The sequence below is a fragment of the Sinocyclocheilus grahami genome, unplaced genomic scaffold (genome assembly GCF_001515645.1).
Source record: "Sinocyclocheilus grahami isolate Dianchi unplaced genomic scaffold, SAMN03320097.WGS_v1.1 scaffold783.1, whole genome shotgun sequence".
NCBI classification, from domain to species: domain Eukaryota; kingdom Metazoa; phylum Chordata; class Actinopteri; order Cypriniformes; family Cyprinidae; genus Sinocyclocheilus; species Sinocyclocheilus grahami.
The window spans coordinates 365,567-374,181 of record NW_015505962.1 but is presented as its reverse complement, the minus strand read 5'-3'; the positions used below and the strand labels follow the sequence as shown (position 1 = coordinate 374,181).

The following is an 8,615-nucleotide window of genomic DNA, read 5'->3' as shown; positions in this document are numbered from 1 at the left end:
AGACGGCCGGGAAGTAAGAAAACACACAGTCAAATGTATCCTCAATACTTCAATTTATTCATAGAAATACAGATATTATATAGGCATATGTCGAGGGGAGTTTCATCCTCTTAACCAATGAGGATATGAATAACATACACGTAGGATCTTTGGCCAAGAACATGTGTTTATATAAAATCCACATGTACAGAAAAACATGGACATATTAGGAATAGACTTTTGCGAAGAATGCTGAACTGTCTTCATGGTTTCATCACGAACTCCTTTACCCTTGTAGTCCTAACATTCCTGTCCTTATTTGGGACATTTGAATCAAGAGAAGCTAATGTATACATTTAAGCATGCATACTTCGCCTATAAGTAAGACATATTTAAAACATAATATCAAGAGAGAGAGATGGATACAGAAGGAGGAATTCAGAGAGAATGCGTTGTATATATAAGAATGAGAGAGAGGGAGAAAAAGGAGGGGTAAGACATATCTGGACTCAACAGAAAGACAGAGAGTGTTTTCTAACATGAGCCAAACATTTCTAATGTTTTGGAAAGAATTCTCTTCTGCTCACCTCTGCAGTAATTATTTGATTAAAAATAAGTAAAAAGAGTAATATTGTGAAATATTATTACAATTTAAAATAGCCGTGTTCTATGTGAATACATTGTAAACTGTAATTTACTCCTGTGATGATAAAGCTGTATTTTCAGCATTATTACTCCAGTCTTTATTGTCACACGATCCTTCAGAAATCATTCTAATATGCTGATTTGCTGCTCAAGAAACTTGTTATCAGTGTTGAAACAGTTGTGCTGCTTCATATTTTTGTGGAAACCGTGATACATTTTATTTTTCAGGATTCATAGATGAATAGAAAGTTCAAAAGACCAGCATTTATTTGAAATAAAAATCTTTACGCATGATTTTGATCAATTTAATGCATGTAACAGTACCATTCAAAGGTTTGGAGTCTATGTAACAACGAATCCTAAAAAAAATGTCAGCATATCTGTATTTTAACATTGATCATAATCAGAAGTGTTTCTTGAGCAGCAAATCAGCATATTAGAATGATTTCTGAAGGATCATGTGACACTGAAGACTGGAGTAATGATGCTGAAAATACAGCTTTGATCACAGGAATACATTACATTTTAACATAATATTCACATAGAAAAGAGTTGTTTTGAATTCACAGTGTTACTGTTTTACTGTAATTTGATCCAATAAATTGAGCCGTAATGAGCATAAGAGATTTCTTTTAAAGGCATAAAATATCTTACAGACACCAAACTCTTGAATGGTTGTGTAAATTACAGTTATGATGTTCCTCCCACTTAAATTTGATTAAAATGTATTAAATGATACTCTGGCATATGTAGTCCATTCTATAGAGACTGTGTCTGTTCCCCAAATACTGAGAACAAATCATGTTTATTAAGGGATCTAGAAACATTCTGCATACTCTTTCAGTTTAGATTAAAAACACTCCTTTTTAGCCAAGCATTCACAAAACACATGTCATAACCTTGTACTCCATTGATGAAATAGTAAAAAGTGCTCATGATAATTTTTTGCCTGAAATATTATGAACAGCAGCTATGCTAATCTTTCTCCCTTTGCCTTCCTGTTTCTCCAAATGTCCATCCCAGGGTTATTAGAAACTGCACAGCACCAGGACTTGTGAGGACTTCAGATGATGCCAATACTCAAAAAGACCTTAGATGATGGCAACTATAGATGGACATACAAACTACCGCCACTGCAACAGACCAGGAAGTCGAACACTGGATTAAAAGATGGCTGCAGCTTGCCAGAGATGGGATGGAGGCCAGGAGAGAAGATTTAAAGGTGCATTATGTAATATTGACAGCCTGCAGTTGAACTGGGCGCTGCAAACATTCTATATCTGCAAACATAATATTTTAATGCTTTAATACTGTCAAAAATACATAAAGCACCTTTAAGATGTTGTCTTCTCCTGTCTCCAGGTTGTTGGTATCGGACTGCTTTTTGGCTCTGACCCTCGCTTGCCCCTGACCTCGTGTCTGAATTACCCTCTGGATTGATGTTTTCTTTGGACTGCTTTCTAGTTTTGACCCCTGCCTGTTTCATGGACTCCCGTTTTGCCTTGCTCATGGTTAGTTAGCTAGTTATCGAACTGTTGATTTGAATTCTCCATTTCTTTGACTCCTCTTGCAGAAATGTGTTGTGCTCCTCTGGTTAACAATGTAGCAGTCCAGTGAGAATAGTTGAATGTATATACTTTATTGGAATTCTGTATGTATCTGTTATAGGGCTGTGTGATTAATCGAAATCGAATCACAATCACGATTTGAGACGTTGCGATTTGCTAATTGCAAAACCTGCGTTGTGGACGCAATATTACTCTTCCAGAGCATATGCATGACTGCCAGCCTTGTGTGGCAGTCTTACTAACCAATAGAATGAGCGCACCTCCATTCTCCCCAATCGGCACTGCTCTAACCAACTGCGTAAACACCCTCCATTAAAAAAAAACAAACAGAAAGCGGGAGAGAGAGAGTGTGTGTGATTATGGCATCTACAGGGTCAGATCGATAGTCAGGCAAATTAATACTAAAGAAAAAAATTATGTAATATGAGATTACTTTGGCTTCGAAGTGACAAGACACCAAACAAAAAAGGTAATGTTAATTTGCAAGAGCTGTGTCACAACACATATCAAGAGCTCCCTTATTGGTTCTGCTTTCAGTACTGGAGAGTAAAAGATACATTCCTAGATGTTTTTATTAGTACATATACGTTATCTTGCACATTTTATCTCCCCAACAGATTCTAATTTGAAATAAGTTTATAATGCATGTTCGCTATTCCCAATTCAGAAGACCGCACACAGAATGCTTCTCATTCTCCCTCCTCTCTGCCGCGTCTCACGGAGGATCCGTTTACACTTGCTGTACATACGCAGCCTGTTTCGTAATGCTCGTTTATACTCTGTATACTCCACACCACAAGCCTCTACGAGCACATCTGGCAATATGGACAAGGCTTGACGCACGGCTGCAACCTGTGTCAACTCACGCCCGTCTCCGTATTTAACACAAATGTAAATTCAGTTTAACTGCTTTGCTAATTTCACTTGGAAGAAATGAAACATTCAGCACATTTTCCACTTGTTCTTAAAATCCTAAATACTTAAATACGAATAAATCATCCTATTCCTTTGAAATTCAGTAATTAAGTAAATACTGTAAAAGTAATATTCCTTGTTGAAAAAAAACATAGAACCCCTCTCAAAACACAATAGAACATTTAATGGATTTAAGGGTTATAATGGGATTTATATTGGTTTTAATGTAAACTATAATGGTGTCTACTGGTATTTGATGGATTCTATTGGTGGGATGTAAACTGGCAGATGGGAAACAATAGAACAGTAATTCCTATTGGAATAATGCCCAAAACACACTACAAAAAGGAATTTTGTAATTGTTTTAATGGAAACCATAAGAATTTCTGTGATGGTTTCTATTGTTTTTTTCAGCAGGGTAACGAAACCCATACTGTGCTGCACACTATTGACAATATTAAGCTGAAGCTTGACTTTGCAAAATTAAAATCGCAAATCAAATCGCAATATCTGTCAAAAAAAATCGCAATTAGATATTTTCCCCAAATCGCACAGCCCTAATATGTTATGTGATATACATGTCATGTGTATATGTTGTCTTTCATTTACTAACTGCTTGTTTTCTTACAAAAAAAAAACTAACACTAGCTTCTCTAATCTTTTTGTATTCTATCTATCTGTTTTGTTTTTTTATTATACAATTAACAAAAGTAAATAAGGCCTCTAAAACTAGCTTGCTCTATTCTATCCGTTTTCTTTTTATTTATTATGCAATTTAAAAAAAAAACCTTGCTACGTGTACTGTGTTCAGCTAACTGAGACTTGTTAAAACACTTGCATATCATTGCTCTTTTGTTGATTTTGATTGCTTCCATTGTCCTCATTTGTAAGTCGCTTGTAAGTCTGCTAAATGTAAATGTGTATTTAACTAGATTTATAAATATTTATCTGTATTTTTTATTTTGTAATAATGTAAATGTATTTGTTTTATATCTATACACATGCATTTGTATTTCTGATTTCTCTCTATGTATATATTTTTTTTTTAAATATCTGTATTTGTCTAATTTTGATATTTTAATAAAGCAGTTTAGACTATATGAGTGTTTTCTTTATTCTGGATGAATTGCATATGCTTTTGTATCTAGAAAGGGTAAATGTAGGCCATATCTAACCCAGAAGTAAGCCACAACTGGACCGGATCTGGGCCACATCTCAGAAATGGCGGGGGTGACATCTGGGCCAGGTGCTGCCCATGCCATTTGTGAGATGTGGCCCAGATCCGGTCCAGTTGTGGCTGACTTCTGTCAGCCAAAACTGGGCCAGAAATTGCCCTTGCCATTTGTGAGATGTGGCCCAGATCCAGTTCAGTTGTGGCTGACTTCTGTCAGCCAGACTCAGGCTGAGTCATCACCGTCATTCCACGTGGTATGTGGGCCAGAAGAATGTGGGAGATGTGGGCCAGAACTGGGCCAGATGTCATTTGCTATCTGGGTCAGGCTGTGCAGCCAGGTGCTGCCCATGCCATTTGTGAGATGTGGCCCAGATCCGGTCCAGTTGTGGCTGACTTCTGTCAGCCAAAACTGGGCCAGAAATTGCCCTTGCCATTTGTGAGATGTGGCCCAGATCCAGTTCAGTTGTGGCTGACTTCTGTCAGCCAGACTCAGGCTGAGTCATCACCGTCATTCCACGTGGTATGTGGGCCAGAAGAATGTGGGAGATGTGGGCCAGAACTGGGCCAGATGTCATTTGCTATCTGGGTCAGGCTTTGCAGTTAGCTAATGTTAGCATGACTCTAACCTTAACATTAACATTGCAAAACACGGTACAACGTTTGCAAATACCAATAAATATTACACTCACCTTGAAAAATATCAGCTTTTTTCTCTGAAGGAGGTTTTTGGTTGACGAGTCCAACGGTCCAATGACGCAGTTTTCTCGAGCTTTCTGTGAGTACAGCTCACGCACTAACAGTGGTATGTGGGCCAGAAGAATGTGGGAGATGTGGGCCAGAACTGGGCCAGATGTCATTTGCTATCTGGGTCAGGCTTTGCAGTTAGCTAATGTTAGCATGACTCTAACCTTAACATTAACATTGCAAAACACGGTACAACGTTTGCAAATACCAATAAATATTACACTCACCTTGAAAAATATCAGCTTTTTTCTCTGAAGGAGGTTTTCGGTTGACGAGTCCAACGGTCCAATGACGCAGTTTTCTCGAGCTTTCTATGAGTACAGCTCACGCACTAACAGCGAACACCTGACCTGCACACTATAGGCTCGTTGGGTTGCTACGTGAGGCACCTCAGCCAGTCATACAATGTCCTCTGGTCTCCTTCTTTCCCTGCGTACGGCCAAATCAGCGCCACAGAGATGTAGTGTTTTGTACATACTGTATTTTTTTTAATTATCTTTGTTATTATTGTAAGAAATTATAGTCTGCCTCGACCCAGCTTCCACTCCAAATTGTGTATTAAACTATGCTCCTTTCTCTACAAAGAGCTTAATTATCATATAGATAGTTCTTTCCGATCTTAATCATATGTAAATATTAACATTACCTCCAGAGATAGTGTGGGAGAAGCAGCAAGTCGTCAAGAACCATCTGCTGACCAAAAGGGTACATGAAAGAACTGCTATGGATTCTGTTTAATCTTATCACCTTAACTTTTGGTTCTTCCCACTTGAGTCTACCGAAGATGTGGGAACGGAAGACTATCACTTTAATTGTCATCCGCAATTTACATTTAAAACGAAACTTCATTTACATGTTGAGAGGGAAGATAAACGTAATACTGTATAAAATGATTGAGCTTAGGATGTTCGGGGTTCAGTCTGACTCCGTTGAACCCAAGGTACTACATGTACTTTATCACTACTATTCTGTAATAAAAGTTATTCTTCATCAAGATCTTCGACGTCTTCACTTTTTCTTACATATTGTAATAAAAAAAATGTTATTTGTGTTGTACTTGAAGCAGCGCTGCGCAGACCGATCGGTGTTGAGTTGAGTTTTCATGAGCATTATAATTCAATTAAACCAGCACTTAAACAGAAAATGCAACTGCTTGGGGCAACTGTAACTTACTGTAGCCTATTAATTCATAATACCGATCTCAGCAACTGTCAACATTAGACTATTGTTACTGTATAGCAATAAATACACTTTTAATTATGGTATTATATGCACAGACTTTCTATGAGACACATGCAATTAGAATGGACAGATTGGTTAGCATTGTCTGTGGCAGACTTCACTGAGTCAGGGCAAAATAATTCAATAAACAAGAAGTTAATAAGTGATTTAAATCGTAGAGAAAAAAAATTATTTTTGCTCTAGTAAAAATGGTTCCAAAGTCATGTTGTGCGTCTCACTGCAGTTCTGTTACTGAATGAATTTGACTTTTTTGAATGCCTTGAATCATTGATTCACTGACCCATTCATAAAAATAAGTTTCTTTCTTCGTTTCTGAATGAATCAGCCGTTTTGAAGGACTGACTGAATAAAGGACTCAACGACTCATTCATTAAGACAGTGGCTTGCTGCCACCTACTGGTAATTTTGGTCTCATTTTTAAAAGTATCAGTCATATTTCCGTGTTCTAAATTTTATATTTAAAAATATTCATAATATTATTTATGCAATTTGTAAGTGCAAAATTTTTATTAATTATACTTGTCACTTTAAAAAAAAAAGTCCTAATCTCTCTGGGCTATGCATCAGCACAGCCCTTCACACTTCACTCAACCTCCTCCAGCTCCAGGAGACCTGTGTAAGAACAACGCTCTTCAGAGATTACAGCTCAGCGTTCAATACCATTCATGAACTCAGCCTCTCTCCTTCATCTGCTCCTTGATAAAGTCTTCCTCACTAAGAGCCACAAACATCTCTCCTCCAGCATCCCGCTCAGTACTGGCTCGTGTATTGAGAAAACCCAAAAAGCAAATATTTTCCATTTGCAAATACAATTAGCAGACAATAAAAGTTGATTAAAGTCAATGAAATGAAGACAATGTATTAATAAAATGAAGACAATGTATTAATAAAAAAGTACAATTTAATCAATAATTGCTCAAAGAAAAAGTGATCGATAATTAATTAAATTGAAAAGGAAAACTAATGAGATAGATTTTAAGTAGGCATGGGTATCATTAAGGTTTTAACAGTATTACTATTCTTACGACACTGCACATCAGTCCAGTTCTTTAATGGTATTCATTTGTGCTGTTGTTTGATTTTCAATGAAAAAAAAAACCTGAATGGCTTTATATTCTGAAATGTAAAAATCTATAAGAAAGAAACTGCATGTTTGAACATATTATTATTATAAAAACAAATTAATATAAAACATCTACTTGTAATTGCACCCGTATGAAGCCATTTATAGTGTTAATATTTATACATTTTATATATAATTTTGATACAAAAAAACAACTAAGGTCTAGTACTCAGGTAAATAATAGCCTACAACAGAAACTGAATAAATTAATAAAATCTAAAATAAAACTGCATAGTCTTCACTGTATAAACTGATGGAATAATGCTTATTAAAGCTAAAGTCATTCAGTCAAGAGCAAAGATTGAAGTGTCTCTTTTTCTTTAGTTGCTTGACTATCATTAATGATACAAATGACTACAGGTTTATTAGACTGCTGTCACTTTAAGAACTAATGCACGGATCCAGGATACTGAAAAATCAGATTTTCTCCAATATATCGCTTTACCTCAAACATCTTGTTTTTATAATCCATGGAAGACAAACTCAAAATCAACAATAAAATTTGATTAATCGCTCAACGCAAATGTATAATTGATGATGATATTGCATATAGAAATGATTGGTAAGTACAATTAGCTTGATAACTTTTATGTAGCAATAATAAATTGTTAGTGTATCTTCTTAGCTTCTCCAGTAGCGAAAGCAGATCCGATCACGTCAAAGCTTATCAATACTATGGTCTTTCGTATTTTAGCCCCAGAGCTCATTTAATACCATGTTCAGGTACCGTTCCTACTTACAAGAGAAGAACAGAAGGATCAGTAACAAATCTACAGGACAGTATATCTTGCATCTGTGTTTCCTAAGTGGAAGAATAACTAGTAATTTTAAAAATGAAGAACACTATTACAATTAATTCTCAGTCTCTCCTAAAAGTGTTACAGTCTCTTCTTCAGCTTCTTTAACAAAAACAGTTGGTAACAAGCTTCTACTTTGGTTCATTAAAGAGTAAGTAAACTACAAGTGACAAATATACATTATAAGACAACTGAACATAATATGAAACTCATAAGAAAGCACAATGATATAATTCATATCATGAAGCAAAACGATACATAAGAATAAAACTTCCTGACATTGTTCTTTGGGCAGGAACTCCATCTTTGAGTTGATCTGAATCTCACAGCTGAATCTGCTGGTTTTGAAGATGAAGATTAACTTTATTCACTGTGAAAGCTTTAGATAATGTTTCTTTGTCATGTCACTTGTAATGACGGGTTAGGAC

At 36.1% G+C, this 8,615-nt stretch overlaps 1 long non-coding RNA gene across 1 annotated transcript; it reads left to right on the top strand.

Moving 5' to 3' along the window:
* Positions 1 to 1,481: 1,481 nt before the first annotated feature.
* LOC107561614 (uncharacterized) lies at positions 1,482 to 2,515 on the top strand. The gene is made up of 2 exons (XR_001605872.1): positions 1,482 to 1,846; positions 1,987 to 2,515. It is a non-coding gene; the product is annotated as an uncharacterized lncRNA (long non-coding RNA).
* The last annotated feature ends 6,100 nt before the right edge of the window (positions 2,516 to 8,615 follow it).